This window comes from Rutidosis leptorrhynchoides, chromosome 11, assembly GCF_046630445.1.
Source record: "Rutidosis leptorrhynchoides isolate AG116_Rl617_1_P2 chromosome 11, CSIRO_AGI_Rlap_v1, whole genome shotgun sequence".
Classification (NCBI taxonomy): Eukaryota; Viridiplantae; Streptophyta; class Magnoliopsida; order Asterales; family Asteraceae; genus Rutidosis; species Rutidosis leptorrhynchoides.
The window spans coordinates 204,261,703-204,280,156 of record NC_092343.1 but is presented as its reverse complement, the minus strand read 5'-3'; positions in this window follow the sequence as shown (position 1 = coordinate 204,280,156).

The following is an 18,454-nucleotide window of genomic DNA, read 5'->3' as shown; positions in this document are numbered from 1 at the left end:
AGACTTGAGCCATAGACACTAATTAACACTTATATATGTCAAAATTATCAAGAACACAAAATCTAGTGTTTTTAGAAAGTTACCCAAACTTGATGAAATCGGTATGGAATCGAAGAGGAAGATGCAAGGATTCTAAATATGTAATTTTTTTGAATTGATGCTTGCTAGATCTTGAATAGATGATGAATCTTGTTGAGTGAGTTGAGAGAAAATGGAAGTATCAAAAGTTAGAAAGGGAGGTGAATGGATGAGTGGAGGAGAAGGGTTTGACTAGTTGACCTAGTCAAACCTTTTGTCCTTTGACAAGTTTAGTCCCTCAAGTTTCAAAGTGGGTGCTTGAATTACCTAAACGAGATAATTTAAAACGCGTTTTAACGGAAGATGTTATAATCATATAACGAGCTTTAAATAATTAAACGGAAAGTAAACGAAAAAAGGCGGGATGTTACACTCGTTCTGGGACGGTGCACTTATTCCGGGATGGAGTGCCTATCCTGAGACAATGCGTTTATTCTGGGACAACGTGCCTGTTCCGGGACAGCGTACTCATTCTGGGATGGTATCCTTGTGTCGGGCCAGGATACCCAAACTTGGGAGTCGTGATAATCCCGAGAGTGTGGTAGGTCCGCCCAGGCCTTGACGGATGAGTGGCTTGTTCAGTCAAGGAGGTTTTGCTTGGTTTTTATTCCAAGCGTTTCTTCACGGTAGCGTTATGACCTGTCAAGATCGTAGCCGGTTTGCAGGTAACCTTGTAGAGGTTATCGGGTGCCTGGTATTCATGGTTTAGCGAGCCTTTTTAATGGTTCCGGCTTCTTAATGCCCTTGCATCCGACTAGTTGGTGCCGGTAACTTACATTCTTGTTCGAGCCGGAACTTCTTGTGGTGTTCCTGCTGAGCCCTGTCCGGTGTAATCCTTCCCGGATGTGCTCGTTAATGACCTTGTGACCGGTTACTAAGATGAGGCCGGGAAGACATTCTCTGCTCGTGGTGATGTACTGTTACACCCCCTAAATGGAACCGGGGGTCATACGTGACTAACCAATATCATAACACAAGTGTAAAATTTATATGCTATTTAAATTTAAGTTTTGTGTGAATTTAAAAACAAAATTTACTTTATTTCATTAAGTTAAAAAAATGATTTTTAAAATTCATCGTGAGTTGAAGACTAGGTCATGGAACCGAAATTGCTTTACCCGAGGGCGGGGCGAAAAATTTTGTTATCATTATTTTTAATTTTATTGATCTAAAGTATGCCAAAAAAAAAACCCAAAAAACTTTGCTTTTAAAACAATCGCTTTAAAACGAAAATTTTAAAATTTTGTCGAGGGACGGACTAGGTAAATGTACCGAAACTACCTCTACCTAAATAAAAAGGAAAACAAAATTTTAAATTTATCAATTATTTGTTTTATTAAGTTAAGGTTTTTATAAAAAAAAATGTACAAGATATATATATGTTTGTATTTTATGTTATGTACAAAACAGGGTAAAACAACGCACTTTCAAAGACTGGCATTAAGTTCAGCAAAAACTACTAATTTTAACGACAAGACATAAAATATCAAATGTGATATAAAACAATATGTTTGCAAACTCGGTATTTTTAATCATTTTTCTACGCTAATCACCCTCATGAATTTAAATTTTTACTCATTTCTTGCAAATGAGGGCATTGCAAGATCTCAAGTGTGGAGAAGGGTTATAAATTCTCTCGGGTTTACACTTGGTTTAATTGCCAAATTTTGTGAAAATTTGAAAAAATTTCAACTAAATGAACTCAAAATCATGTTTATACGTATTTATGAACGATAAAACTAGGTGATAATACCGAAATTATTGTTACCTCGAAAAAGACATAAATTGAGAAACAACCCAAAACGTTAGAATTCATTTAAAATGTAATAGAAGAGAATAAAAAGGCAAAGAAAAAAATAATAAATAAAAGCTAAGTGTGGGAAAAATTTACCAAGTTCTTTAAAACATATATCACATATATTTGTACAAGATTATTGCAGGTATTTTTGCTTTGGACTAAACTAATCAATTTTTCCCGATTTACTGTAATATATTTGAAAGAAAGATGGATCTACACGATGAATCAATTCCATCATTAAAAGGAAGTAAAGTCATCCGAAAAAGACACGCGCTTCTTGATTTAGGTCAAGAAGTTGTCGTCCAGACCAGCTGTAGGTTGACGAAAAATCTAGAAAAGTCATCCCTAAAATCAGCAGGAAATTTACGGACCTCAGCATTAAACAGGGTCGCCAAGTGGTCAGACTTATCCTAACTATGAGAGGATCTGTCTCGTAAAATGGGGAGGGCACCGTGCAAATTAGCTTGATAAGACTAATGAATCAGACCCCCAGAAAGGATAATCTCCTTAAAGATTAAAAATCAGCATTTAAGCCTGATATTACTCAGTCCTTGAGATTGACCTTAAAGACTGAGAATTACAAACTCATAGAATTCATGATATCTAAACTAGAGCTTAAACGAGAAAATATTTTAATCAAAATTAAAACCGATTTATTTTCTGAAAAACCTATTTTCAATGCGTTCATTACCATTGAACGTAAAATTCTAAGAATTCACTGGAATTCATTAGGTCGCCTGAACCAAATTGGGTGTCAACCGTAAGAATGGTTGTTGCATAGCATGGTCGAAGACAGGACCTTGTGCCAGACCAAAAAATTCTAGGGTGATCTTTACTATTTCTCCTACAAATGATAGTAATTGCATCTGACACGTTGTGGACCATGTTCATTTGCATGTCATTAGACATTGCCTTAACAGTTGTTTGTTCATCGCTTTCCTTTACAACCGGATGGTAGTTTACCGAAAGCTAATATACGGAGCAAGTATACTGGACGTGTTGCTTTCCTAATACAAGGTTAGCAAATGGGTGGCACAAAACCGCAAGTTTTGAGCTAAAATTTTCAAATCTGAAACCCACAAAACCCACAAAAAGATTTTGCAAACACCGGTGAAGGGTTATTCCGAAAAACTTATCTAGGGTAAAAGCTAGAATGAATTTTTAAAAGATCAAATGTTTTCATAAAGATCCAATTTCCTTATGTTGGTTGAATGTGGGTTAATACACTAAACGATAAACTTAAGTATGATTAACCAAAGTGTAATTAACCAAAGAATATGTTTTGATGATCACACACACACATACACATAAGTGATGACTGATATCTTAACATAAAACACGCAAGGTCACTAATCCATACTTTATCTTGCAAACAACCAAGCCAAACATAGGTTAAAGAATGAAATTAAAAGTTCTGGCAAACATACGGTCGAGGTACGGTCGACCGCATAGTCAACCGTGAAACCCCAAACTGAATTGCAACGAAGTTTTGTGAGAACAAGTTGAACGGTCGCCACCACGGTCAATCGCAGTGCGACCGCAGTTTCTTCTTTCTCAAATTTTGACCAAATAAAGTTTGACTAGTTCCCGGCATCTATAATTCATGAAACCTTTCTAAACATACTTAGGATAGATGCTCTCTCCATACTCAATTGAGTCTTGGTCATAAAAATACTAATTGTGATTAATTACGCCTAATGACATCTTAATGACAAGTTAACCAAGATTAGGCATAACACATAAGTTTTAATCAACAACTTGTGATCTTAATTCTTATCTAGATATTTTTATTATGATCATCAAGTATCAACACACGCAAGCCAATATCACTAGAACAATGATTGCTATTAAAAAGGACTTAGTGATTAATTAAGGCTAAATGAAGAACAATGATCTCAAGGTTAAACTAGAAATTACTTGTAATCCTAAAACACACTTAGATACATTTAGGATGGTCACCAAGTCCCAACTAGAGATTTCTCTTCCCTTGTGCATGTGTTGGATATTAATGTGTGCTTACACATTAATCATGAAATGTGTTATATTGCACATTATACTTATTAAGTGCTTGAATTATAAGTTGTACAAGTATCTATAAGATTGATCTTAGAATAACTATCTCTTGCTATGTGAGTATTACTTGCTACTTGCTAATATGCTTAATACTCATAAACTTGTCAACTTAATATGTTTGCCATGTGCTCATTAGTTAGAATTTAAGCAACTAACTTACTCCAATTAATTAAGTGTAAAATGGTTCACAATAGTTAATTGTCTCTTTGGTCTAGTCTAAGTAACTAAGTATGATTGTTTGCTCAATAATAACTTAACCTTAATGTCTCTACATACTTTTTGATTATCCTATAGAGACATTATTCAATTAATCCCTAACTAAACTCAAATAAAACATGACTTGAGATTAATTGGAACTAGGAAGTTAATGATATAGTGACTAGCCTTTAGAATTGAACCAATAGCATTAAAGTGACTAATTAAGTCTTGACCAATCTGAAATTTCCCTAAATATCAATCAAGACACTTCTCCAAGAATGTTGGATTTGCCACTTTTGGAATGATTAGTCACTTTCATGCAATAAGGCCAAATCTCACACAATTAATGCATATAGTACTTGTATAGGATGTTTGGTTTCTTTTGCAGGTGCTAGAAGGAGTAAAGGTGCTAAAAAGTGTTGTTCAAATCTGAGTCAAACGGCTATACAACGGATACCTATTTTGGACTGGAGCACGCACGATCGCACCACGGTCGACCGTACTGGGAACCGTGTGTCAAGGGCTATTTTTTAAATCTCACTATAAAAGGCAAACATTTAAGTTCATTTGAAGCTGCCCCTCTTGCACATTTAAAAGGCATATCTCCAGTGATCACAAGTGCATCAATTACTACTCAAATGTGATCAAGCAAGAGAAGATTCTATGATCTTATAGATATAGAATTTGGTTGTTGTAAACTTACTAATCAAATTCATTTATCTTGTGAGTTTACTTAATGTAATGTATGTCCTAGTATTGTGTTAGGATCATCATTGCAGAGTGTATAAGTCTTGTAATTTCAATTAGTGGAAGCATAGGCTAGCTTTGTGATCTACTTCCTTAAAGGGACTTAGGAAGTTGATTAATATTATTTGGAGATTAATACTTGTCCAAGGTGAAGACAAGTTGATCTAGGTTAGAGTTGATCTTTCGAAGGGATAGAAAGATTAGGTTTGTTGTCTACTAAAGAAGATTGAATACTTGTAAATCAGATCTCCACCGGGTTTGGAGAAAAGTGCTTAGTGAAGCAACAAATCTCGATTAGTGTAATCGGGGAGTGGATTAAGGTGGATTAGTTAACATCCACCCGAACCACTATAAATCCTTGTGTCTATGTTCTTTACATTACTTCATTTATCATTTTGAACATATACACCACACACATCAAGTTTGAGTTGAATTGGTTGATCAAAGTAAAATCGAATCTGGCGATCAATCGAAAAATTGTTAAAAATGTATTAAGTAACTATTCACCCCCAATCTAGTTACTTACAATTGGTATCAGAGTGGTTGCTTAAATCATTGCGCTACAAACGATCGCGAAAGCGTCACAATTCGTTTCGTGCAAAAACTTGAGTCAACGATTCTCGGATCAACTCAAACGATGAGATACTTGGAAGAATTGGTTAAAGAAGCATCAATCTTTGATAAGATGAATATTGATGTGTGGAAATCAAGATTTGAGTCTTACCTCAAATCTAAAGATTACTACTTGTGGAGAATAATCAAAGTAGGAGACTTTGTATCACAAGCTAGTTAAAGACTAGTGAAGCCAACTTTTCAAAACTATGATGTTTTGAAACAATTTGATGCAATTTCACTACTTCATGAAACTCTTCCTAGTGAAGAAAGATTAAAGATAATCTCATGTGAAAGTGCAAAAGAATGTTGGGAGTCACTATGTTCTCAAGAAGATTTAAACTCTAAGAGTTTAAAGGGTAAATGATTAGAGAAGGGCTTTGAAAGGGTTGGTGATTTTCGAGCAAAAGGGTTGAATGAAAATGAAGACTTTTGCCTCATGAGCTCTTGGAATGACATGGATCAAGATGGTCAAAGTGAAGAAGAGGTTGAATCTCCATTCAAAGAAGATGATGTCTCCAACATGGATTGCAATGAGGTACATGTATTCTATCCTTCTAATTATGAAGAATTGTTAGATGATTACAAGACTATTAAAATTGTGTATGATCGTAGTCGTGACAAAGTAAAACTTTTGGAGAAAGAATTACACAAAGTTGCACAACTTAACAAAGATCTAATTGATGAAAATAACACTTTGAAAAGAAAACTTGATTCGTCAAGAGGAAAACATGAAATTAATGTATGCCACGACTCTAACAAACACAAATCTTGTAATCATAGTCCATTATCTATTATTAGGAAAATTGAAAATATGGGAAAAATGGATCAAGCTAGCAATTCCATGGTAGGGATAAGTCAAGGATTGGGTAACCTTAAAATCAATCAAAATCAATGATCAAAATGCTAATGAGAATAACCTTCTCAAAAGACTTTGTATAAAAGAAAGGTTTTTCTTACAAATGCAAATTGTTTTTGAAAAATGATTTTAAAAGATTAAGTGTAGGAAGGTTACTTGCCTTAGGATTGTGTGTTTATGTGAAAACATGTATTGCATGCTAAATACTAGGTTGATGCGTTTTGTGTATACTATGTGTGATTGAACATATATACATATATATACGTATAGATATAGTATATTACGTGTCATTGATGATTAAACATCGGAAGGATGTAATCACTCAATGTTAGGAAAAGAAAACTTGTCCTCAAGTATTCTATAGAACCTAAGAATCGTCAAAACGTGCTTAAAGTAAGAAGAAGTGAAGAAACGAGTGATCAGAAGGATCCACGGCAGCACAACGGCTGACCGTGTACTCGACCGCAGACCCCTGCCCTGTTCGTGGAAAAATATCTACACGGCTAACACCACGGTCGACCGTGCTTCAACCGTGAGTGGTCTGATTCAGTTTTAATTTAAACTAAACCCTCACTCTTATTTCTTTTTAACCTACTTCAAAACACACAAACCTACACACGGCTGAGGAGATCGACCGCACGAAGAAAAATGCGCATTCCTTCTAATTCAAATCCTACATTTGGTATGATTAATCCTTGCTTTCCTAACATTCAATTGTGTTTGTATAATGAATTAGGGTTATGAAGAAACCCTAACTAGAATGAATCAAAACATAAATTGATGCAAACAATTGAAATTGCTCTTGAAGAACAATTTGAAAACAATTGTAGTAATGATTATCTTGTATCTATGCATTGATTTAACATTGAACGATTCTAGGGTTCACTATACATCTAGATTAGATTTTCATAGAAGCATTGTTCATATGATATGAATAACATTGTTGCTAATTGAGTGTAATAATGTTGAATGTCAAAACATGTGTTGATGATTTCAAAAGTCTAGAACACATATGAACTTTGTGAAAAACCTAATCTAGTTGCAAACTCATTAACACTAATGAAGAGTGAAAATGTGAAGAATATTAACATCAAAACACCTAAGTATTGATGATAATTAAAGTTTGCAAAACATGTTGCCTATAATTGAATTATGCATCTTAAATTAATTTGAAGTGTCATTGTGTAGAAAATGGCAAGGACCCAAGATGCTCAATATAGAGGAGGAGAGAATAGATATAATCCTCCAACTGATGCAAGACAACGCATAACTTATAACAAGAAATGGCTCAAAACTAGAGCAATAGCAGAAGGAAGAATCGTAAATCTTGAAGCATTCCCTGAAGTAGTTGACAAGCTATTTCAGAGGGATCTAGGTTCATTTGTTCTAATCAATGGACCTATATATTCGGAGTTGATAAGAGAGTTCTATGCCAATTTTAGCTTCCACACAGAAACTAAGATGATAAGATTTCATCTCAACAAAAAGTGGTGGGATTATCCTCTCAGCACGTTTGGTGAAATTCTGGGTGTTCCCACTGAAGGAATTGAGTTCTACAGTAGACGACACAAACTAGAACATCTTCCTGGGTGTATTCAAGCTACTGAAGTACTAACCTTACTTTGCAATCCTAATGCCAATCACTCAGAGATCCTATCCAAAGGACAAACCGAAAAGGATCTCCGATTAGATTTGGATATCTTGAACAAAATCATTGACCACAACATCTACTGTAGGCTGGGAAACCATGCTAACATCCATGTCACCCAGATTTTTATCATGTGGGCAATTTAACTAGATGTGAAAGTTAATGTGGCGTTTCTGATGGCATCCTGAATGAGCAATCTAATGACTGAATCAACCAGATCTCTTCCATATGGAATGCATTTAAATAGTTTGTTCACCTATCTCAAAGTGACTCACGCTATTGTTCAACAACCTTCATTCGAGCCATTGGATAAGTCAACCATCATCTGAAGTGGTCGTCAAGGAGAATCCTCTCGTGGAAGAAGATCAAGTCTTCAAGAGGATCTCGAAGAGATTGAGAACTATCAACCAGAGGAAGAATCGGATGAAGAGGAGATAGAAGATGAAGAAGAAATCTTGCGGGAACATCGAGAATTTGTTAATTCAAATTTTGAAACCAAGATTGACAGGATTCTGAAACGTGAGGAAGAGATCAGTGAAAATCATTCTAGGATCAAGAAAGCATTGAAGGGATTTGTTAAAACAATTTCTTGTAACATGTCATAACTTGTGTATTTGGGAAAATACTCTCTAGTTGTGTAATATGTGAAGTACTTAACTGCTGGCACCAAAACACTTATGTGTTAAATAACTAGTAATGTAATGTTTATTTTGTGCTTAAGTTGATCTTGCCTATGTGATGCCTATTGTGTGCCTAAATTGATATTGCTTACAAAAATATAAAATCTGTCACCGTACGGCTGAGTTTACGGTCGACCGTGGTTCAACCGCAGAACACCTGACAAAATTAATTTATCCTAGTACTCTTACACAAATTCAATGATCAATTGATTGCTAAATGACAAATTGATTTATCTGATAAAGTGCTTACAATTCAGCCACCTACCCCATTAAAGGTTACTAGACATCATTCATCATTTGTCTATTAAAGCAAATGCCTTTAACTAATACACACACCCATCAACTACTCCAAAGATTTCTTTGCAAAGTAAAAATTCTTCTCAATGAGGTCCATTGTTGAAGGAAGAGAAGTTCTTACACATCATCTCACTACTTACTCTCTTGAAAGCTTCACAAACATCAAGTGGGATGTCTTTCTCAACCTAAGAGGATCACTCTATCCTCTTCACATCAATGAATTATATGATAATTTTCAATTCTCACACAATAATGAGAAAATCTCATTTTCTCTTTATGGGAGAAGCTATTCATTGACGCTCATGGAATTTGGAAATATTATGGATGTTCCAAGTGAAGGTAGAACATTCTTTCTAGAACCAAATTCGTTCAATAAATTTCCTAGATGGGTAAAGAAAGATAATGCACTAGACATTATGTGCAACGGAATTCTTAGACCCGAATTCATCAAAAATGATGGATTCCTTTGTCAACATCTTGCATCAACGTATGATCTTTGGCAACAGATCATTACTGCAAATGTTTACAGAAAGGGGGAGCTACTAGATCAATTGGATGTAAATGAAGTTACCTTCATGTGGTGTCTTCTGAGCTCCACAAAAGTGAATGTTGCACACTTCATGGCATCAAGAATGCAACATGCAAGTCAACATTCCCACGGTCTCCATCTAACCAAGCTTTTTGCATATGTTGGAATGACATCTCCATTTCATCATTCCATTCAAGTCTCTTCATATCCAAAGCGTCAACCAAGCATGTCCAAGAACCTCCTCTTGAAAATCCACCCAATTTTTGTTCTCTCTCGACACAAGGACAAAACAATGTAATTCATGCAAACATTCTAAAACTTTGTCGAAGATTATCACGACTTGAGGGCAAAGACAAGGGTCAATCCTCTCATCACAATAATTATACGTCTCTTGCCTATTATGTATTCTTTATCTGTGTTTCGTGCTTAAATTGAATAAAATGAGTGCTTGTTGTGTTTTAATATATATGCTTTTTTTTTCCAACGTGCAGAATTTAAGGGGGAGTTTTGTTCTAAGGGCGAGCTTAGTTCCAGGGGGAGCTAACCTTTTTGCTTCGACAAAAGGGGGAGAAAGATGGATACAAGTGATTGTTAACACTTGCGTATTTATAGCAAAATGTCCCTCATCACTTGTATGATTTGTCATCATCAAAAAGGGGGAGAATGTTGGTTGAATGTGGGTTAATACACTAAACGATAAACTTAAGTATGATTAACCAAAGTGTAATTAATCAAAGAATATTTTTTGATGATGACACACACACATACACATAAGTGATGACTGACATCTTAATATAAAACATGCAAGGTCACTAATCCATACTTTATCTTGCAAACGACCAAGTCAAACATAGGTTAAAGAATGAAATTAAAAGTTCAGGCAAACATACGGTCGAGGTACGGTCAACCGCATAGTCAACCGTGAAACCCCAAACTAAATTGCAACGAAGTTTTGTGAGAACAAGTTGCACGATCGCCACCACGGTCAATCGCAGTGCGACCGCAGTTTCTTCTGTCTCAAATTTTGACCAAATAAAGTTTGACTAGTTTCCAGCATCTATAATTCATGAAACCTTTCTAAACATACTTAGGATAGATGCTCTCTCCATACTCAATTGAGTCTTGGTCATAAAAACACTAATTGTGATTAATTATGCCTAATGACATCTTAATGACAAGTTAACCAAGATTAGGCATAACACATAAGTGTTAATCAACAACTTGTGATCTTAATTCTTATCTAGATATTTTTATTATGATCATCAAGTATCAACACACGCAAGCCAATATCACTAGAACAATGATTGCTATTAAAAAGGACTTAGTGATTAATTAAGGCTAAATGAAGAACAATGATCTCAAGGTTAAACTAGAAATGACTTGTAATCCTAAAACACACTTAGATACATTTAGGATGGTCACCAAGTCCCAACTAGAGATTGCTCTTCCCTTGTGCATGTGTTGGATATTAATGTGTGCTTACACATTAATCATGAAATGTGGTATATTGCACATTATACTTATTAAGTGCTTGAATTATAAGTTGTACAAGTATCTATATGATTGATCTTAGAATAACTATCTCTTGCTATGTGAGTATTACTTGCTACTTGCTAATATGCTTAATACTCATAAACTTGTCAACTTAATATGTTTGCCATGTGCTCATTAGTTAGAATTTAAGTAACTAACTTACTACAATAGATTAAGTGTAAAATGGTTCACAATAGTTAATTGTCTATTTGGTCTAGTCTAAGTAACTAAATATGATTGTTTGCTCAATAATAACTTAACCTTAATGTCTCTACATACTTCTTGATTATCCTATAGAGACATTATTCAATTAATCCCTAACTAAACTCAAATAAAACATGACTTGAGATTAATTGAAACTAGGAAGTTAATGATATAGTGACTAGCCTTTAGAATTGAACCAAGAGCATTAAAGTGACTAACTAAGTCTTGACCTATCTGAAATTTCCCTAAATATCAATCAAGACACTTCTCCAAGAATGTTGGGTTTGCCACTTTTGGAATGATTAGTCACTTTCATGCAATAAGACCAAATCTCACACACTTAATGCATATAGTACTTGTATAGGATGTTTGGTTTCTTTTGCAGGTGCTAGAAGGAGTAAAGGTGCCAAAAAGTGGTGTTCAAATCTGAGTCAAACGGCTATACAACGGATACCTATTTTGGACTGGAGCACGCACGGTCGCACCACGGTCGACCGTACTGGGAACCGTGTGTCAACGACTATTTTTTGAATCTCACTATAAAAGGCAAACATTTGAGTTCATTTGAAGCTGCCCCTCTTGCACATTTAAAAGGCATATCTCCAGTGATCACAAGTGCATCAATTACTACTCAAATGTGATTAAGCAAGAGAAGATTCTATGATCTTATAGATATAGAATTGGGTTGTTGTAAACTTACTAATCAAATTCATTTATCTTGTGAGTTTACTTAATGTAATGTATGTCCTAGTATTGTGTTAGGATCATCATTGCAGAGTGTATAAGTCTTGTAACTTCAATTAGTGGAAGCATAGGCTAGCTTAGTGATTTACTTCCTTAAAGGGACTTAGGAAGTTGATTTATCTTATTTGGAGATTAATACTTTTCCAAGGTGAAGACAAGTTGATCTAGGTTAGAGTTGATCTTTCGAAGGGGTAGAAAGATTAGGTTTGTTGTCTACTAAAGAAGATTGAAGACTTGTAAATCGTATCTCCAACGGGTTTGGAGAAAAGTGCTTAGTGAAGCAACAAATCCCGATTAGTGTAATCGGGGAGTGGATTACGGTGGATTAGTTAACATCCACCTGAACCACTATAAATCCTTCTGTCTATGTTCTTTACATTACTTCATTTATCATTTTGAACATATACACCACACACATTAAGTTTGAGTTGAATTGGTTGATCAAAGTAAAATCGAATCTGGCGATCAATCGAAAAATTGTTAAAAACGTATTAAGTAACTATTCACCCCCCTCTAGTAATTACACCTTAAAGGATCTAAATTTTCATAGTCATGTGGGACTGTAAACCACATCGTTACTATCATTGTTTATACCATCGTATCAAAATCACTGATGTATAAAGTGTGAGAATAAAAAAAAGTGATTCGAGTGAAGTGTGATTTAATTTCAAGTTCTGTATTGCTTGAGGACAAGCAACGTTCAAGTGTGGGGATATTTGATAGTGCTCCAAATGAACATATATTTAGTCACAATATCATCTCAATATGTAAAGTTTTCTGTTGCAATTGTTCTATTTTCAAATAATATTCGTTTAAATAAATAAGTGCGAAGACAAAAGAAGAAAGGGAAGATTTGAAGATGCAAACGTCCAAAAAGCTCAAATGTACAAGATACAATTCGAGTGGTTCAAATTATTTATAAGAAACGTATAAAAATTACAAGAGTACAAGTCACGAAACGCAATGTACATGATATCTAAGCATACGAAAAGGCGTTCGAAAATCCGGAACCGAGACGTAAACCGAGCATCAACGCGCGAGTCAACGGACCTAAAATTACAAGTCAACTATGCACATGAATATAATATAATATATAAATAATTATATATATATATATATATATATATATATATATATATATATATATATATATATATATATATATATATATATATTATATATTAAAAAATTAACAGCAGCCCACGTTTAAATTGTTGAATGAGCTGGAATTTGAACCTCCGCAATCGCGGAGCACCAAGGCACAAAAGTACCACGATCGCGGAGCTGCCTGGGACAGAATTGCCTATAAAAGCCAACACATTCGGACGATCAAACACACCCCTTTTTCTTTTCCTTTCTCTGATCATATACGATATATATATATATATATATATATATATATATATATATATATATATATATATATATATATATATATATATATATACTATAATTTAAGTTTAATAATAATAAGGTTATTGTAAGAATGTTTTACGGGTTTTAAGTCGGAACTCTGTCCGTGTAACGCTACGCGATTAATAATCACTGTAAGCTATGTTCTTCCTTTCTAAATTAATGTCTCGTAACTAAGTTATTATTATGCTTATTTAAGTCAAAGTAATCATGATGTTGGACTAAATATTAAGACGGGGTTATTGGATTTTGTACCATAATTCGGGTTTGGACAAAAGACCGACACTTGTGGACATTGGACTATGGACTATTAATAGATGGGGGGTATTGTCTAATCGAATGACAACTCATTGGAATCTGTCGAACCTATCTTCAAATTAGTTAATCTAATAATTATTAAATGATTATGCATGTCCTATTTAGTGACGTTTATACGACATCTTTTACGATCATTTAATTAATTATTCGGGTTGGGTAATTGATTATTCAAACTGATCAAGTGGGTAAATTAATGTTCATATCTTATTAAAACAGGGGTGGATTACATACAAGGGTAATTGGTGTAATTGTTAACAAAGTATTAAAACCTTGGATTACACGCAGTCGATAACCTGGTGTATTTATTAACAAAGTATTAAAACCTTGTTACAGTTTAAATCCCTAATTAGTTGGAATATTTGACTTCGGGTATAAGGTTAATTTGAGGAGCATTTTATAATTATGACCGATGGACTATTATGGACAAAAACCAGATAGGTTTCAAATAAATCCAGGACAAAGGACAATTAACCCAGAGTAATGAATTAAAATCAAAACGCCAAACATCATGATTACGGAAGTTTAAATAATCATAATTCTTTCATTTCATATCTCATCGTACTTTTATTTACCGTCATTTTATTTATTGTCATTTTAATTTTGTCATTTATTTTACGCACTTTAATTATTGTCATTTATCTTTACGCTAAAAATATAAAATCGACAAACCGGTCATTAAACGATAAAACCCCCCTTTTATAATATTACTACTTACATATATATATATATATATATATATATATATATATATATATATATATATATATATATATATATATATATATATATATATATATATATATATATATATAGTTGTTTAAAAATATAGTGTACGCAATAGCTGGATCCCTATGGAACGAACCGGACTTAATAAAAACTACACTACTCTACGATTAGGTACACTGTCTATAAGTGTTGTTGCAAGGTTTAGGTATATCCTTTCTATAAATAAATAAATAACTTGTGTAAAATTCTATCGTATTTAATAGTATTTTGTAGTAAACTATAATAGTATTTCGTACGCCTCCGCTCGCACATCAAGTTTTAGGCGCCGCTGCCGGGGACTTGGTGAAAAACGTTATATTTTATTAAAACTATAGTTTTGTAAAAATATATTATTTCTTATTTCGTAAAAAAATATTTTGTTTTTGTAATAAGTGTTAAAAATATTAAAAAATTAAAAATTAAAAAATATATACATAAATATTTATATATAAATATTTTTTAAGATTTTTATTTATAAATTATAAGTATTTTTATTTTAAGTTTTTAAAATATATTTTTATTTTATAAAAATTATCTATCTTTTATTTTAAAAAAATCAAATAAATACATAAAATTCATACTGGGCCAGATTAATTTCGAAACCCAAAATAAATTTTAATTAAAATTTCGAATTGGGTCGAACCTGTTTAAGCCCAGTACCAACCCAACACTATTAACTCCGCAGTCGTGAAGACCTCGGGCAGTAAAGTACCGCAGTCGCGGAGCCGCTCTGACCGGAAACCTTGGACTGCATTAATTACGGATTTAGGGTTTAATTTTATAATTATTATTATTAAACCTAATTAAGGTTTTTAGTTAATTAATACATATTTATTTCTAGTTTTAATTTATATTTTGTAATATTAAGTTTTAATATTATTATTAATTATATAGAATAATACTTTTATAAAATAATAATATAAAAATAATATTTTTATAAAAATTGTATTTTTATAACTTTAGTTTTATTTTTATATTTTGTATCTTTTTACTCGGTTAAATTAATAGTTTTTAATATTTGTCATTTGTCATTCGTAATTAGTTTTAAGTTAGTTTTTGCAATAGTTATTTTTATATTCCTAGATTTTTAAGTCTTTGCCGTAACATCCCTTAAGTGCTTTTTCTTTAGATTTAGAATTTAGACGCTTTAGAATTTTGCGACGCCGTTATAGATTTTAGTGCCTTTTAAGTAATTGCTTTTTCTGATTAGAATTGCATTTAAGTTTTAATAACTTTAGGCGCAACCTTTTAGATTTAGTTTTTAGACTTTTAAGTTTCGGCGTTTTTCTTTCTTATTTTTATTTTTCGACTTTTGTTTTTCGACGCGTTTCTTTTTCTTTTTCATTTCTACGCGCTAGTTTTTGGGACAAAGATTTTTATTTCAAAATTTCGACGAAAAATTATAAAAAGCGATTAAATTAATAGACATCCAAATTTTCTGGTTCGTAGTAATAGTTGGATTTGTTAGTGGCGAGTTGTGGATTTTCCAATTTAAAGGATCCTGGCTACCTGCGGCATCTATTGACTATTCAAAACGTGGGCAAAATCAGAAAAGTCTATTAATTTGATAACTTTAATAATTTTTAGATTTATAACTAATAGGATATTCAGTGAATGCACCGAGCAAAACGTTCACCACCTTTCATACGTTCACCTCCTGTAACCCGATCAAGACATCTAGCCAATATTGTAGTCGTTGATTTTTCTTTAGAATCATCATCTAGTCGAACAAGTACTCCAATTCAAATTTACAATAATTCATTTTTTGAACCCGACTTCACAATTGAAACCCCAGAGGATATTCAAGGACAATTCCAAGATCCTGAACCACTAATCATTCCTCCTGAACCACAAACCGTTAAATCAGAATCTTCTAGTGATTCGGATTCAACAAATTCAAAGATGGAAGTAACGGAACCTCAAAGTATGGAAGACCGAATGAGAGCCACACGCACGGCCAAGTTCACGCCTTATTCGGCCACATGTTAATGCACCAGATTATGAAATCAAAGGACAAATCCTACACATGGTAACTAATCAATGCCAATATAGTGGTACGCCAAAAGAAGATCCAAACTAACATCTTCGAACTTTTAGTAGGATTTGTAATCTATTTAAAATCCGAGAAGTTGAGGATGAAACTATTTATCTTATGTTGTTCCCATGGACTTTAAAAGGAGAAGCCAAAGATTGGTTAGAATCGTTACCCAAAGGAGCGATTGATACATGGGATGTTTTAGTTGAGAAATTTCTTAAAAGATACTTTCCGGCATCTAAAGCCATAAGACTTCAAAGAGAAATTGTTACGTTCGTGCAAAAGCCAAATGAAACATTATATGAGGCGTGGACAAGATTCGAAAAGTTGTTGAGAGGATGTCCTCAGTACGGTTTAGACACTTATCAAATAGTACAAATATTCTACCAAGGTATCGACGTTGCTACAAGAAAAGACATCGACACAGCAGCTGGTGGTTCCATTATGAAGAAAACCGCAACCGAAGCTCACAAAATAATTGAAAATACAGCCTCCTACTCGCATGAGTGGCACCAGGAAAAAGATATTTTTCGTTCATCTAAAGCGGCTAGAGCCGATTCTAGCCATGACTTTGATTTTGTTTCCGAAAAAATAGATGCTTTCGAAAGACGAATGGAAAAGATGACTAAAGATATTCACGCAATACGAATAAGTTGTGAGCAATACGGTGGACCACACTTAACGAAAGATTGTCACATTGAACAAACGATGGAACAACGTGAGAATGTTTCCTACATGAACCAAAGGCCGGGAAATAAATAACAAAATAATTATCAACCGCCAAGGCCAAACTTTAATCGAAATCAAAACATTCTTTACAATCCAATGGGCCAAATAATAACTCGTACAACCAATAAGGTCCGAATAACCAACCAACTCAAACCAACACTTTCAATCAATAAAGACCGGGCTTGTATAAACCACCACAACAAACCGAAGAGAAAAAGTCAAATCTGGAAGAAATGATGGCAAAGCTAATGAATCTCAAACACAATTTATTACATCTCAAACCCAAACAAATGAGAGGTTTGATCAGTCATTAAGAACTCAACAAGCTTCCATTTTGAATCTAGAAAAACACGTAGGTACTCTTGCTAGCTTGATGAGTAAGAGGGAACAAGGAAAGCTACCGAGTGATACTGAAGTAAATCCTCGGAATGAGAATGTTAATATGGTTTCAACGAATTTTGAAAAACTAGCACCAGAAGATGGGAATGTTTTAGATGTGAGTAACGATGAAGAAGTTACAACACCACCACCACCCGAGTATGTAAAGCCAGTGGTGGCACCATACAAACCACCCATCCCGTTTCCAAGAAAAGGAGTTGAGTATGAGCAAGTGATAGGTAATAAAGTTTGTGATACCTTTGGAAAGAAGAAGAAGAAGAATAAGAAAGTACAAGAAACAAAAACCGCAAAAGTAAACCCGGTGAAGACAGTTCCAAAAAAACTTCCACCCAGGTTGGGTGATCCGGGTGAATTTATTGTTCCTTGTCTACTTAGTGATTGTGTCATGTATGATGCACTAGCAGATTTAGGTGCAAGTGTGAGTGTTATGCCTCTTTTATTATATAAGAGATTAGGAGTAGGTGAGTTAAGTCCAACGGAAATGAGTATTCGACTCTTTGATCAAACTATTAAACACCCAGTTGGAATTGCTGACAACCTACCCGTTCAAGTAGGTAATTTAACCTTTTTAGTCGAATTCATGGTCAATGACATAAAAGAGGACTCAAACATTCCTCTAATTTTAGGTCGACCATTCTTAGCGTCCACCGGAGCATTTATTGATGTAAAAAAGGGTAGAATGACACTTAGTAATGGTGAAAAATCGATCACCTTTGTGATTCTATTTAGACACCAACCAAAACCGTTGAACCAATAAAAACGATCGATGAAAAGCATATTGTTTTACCAACTCCG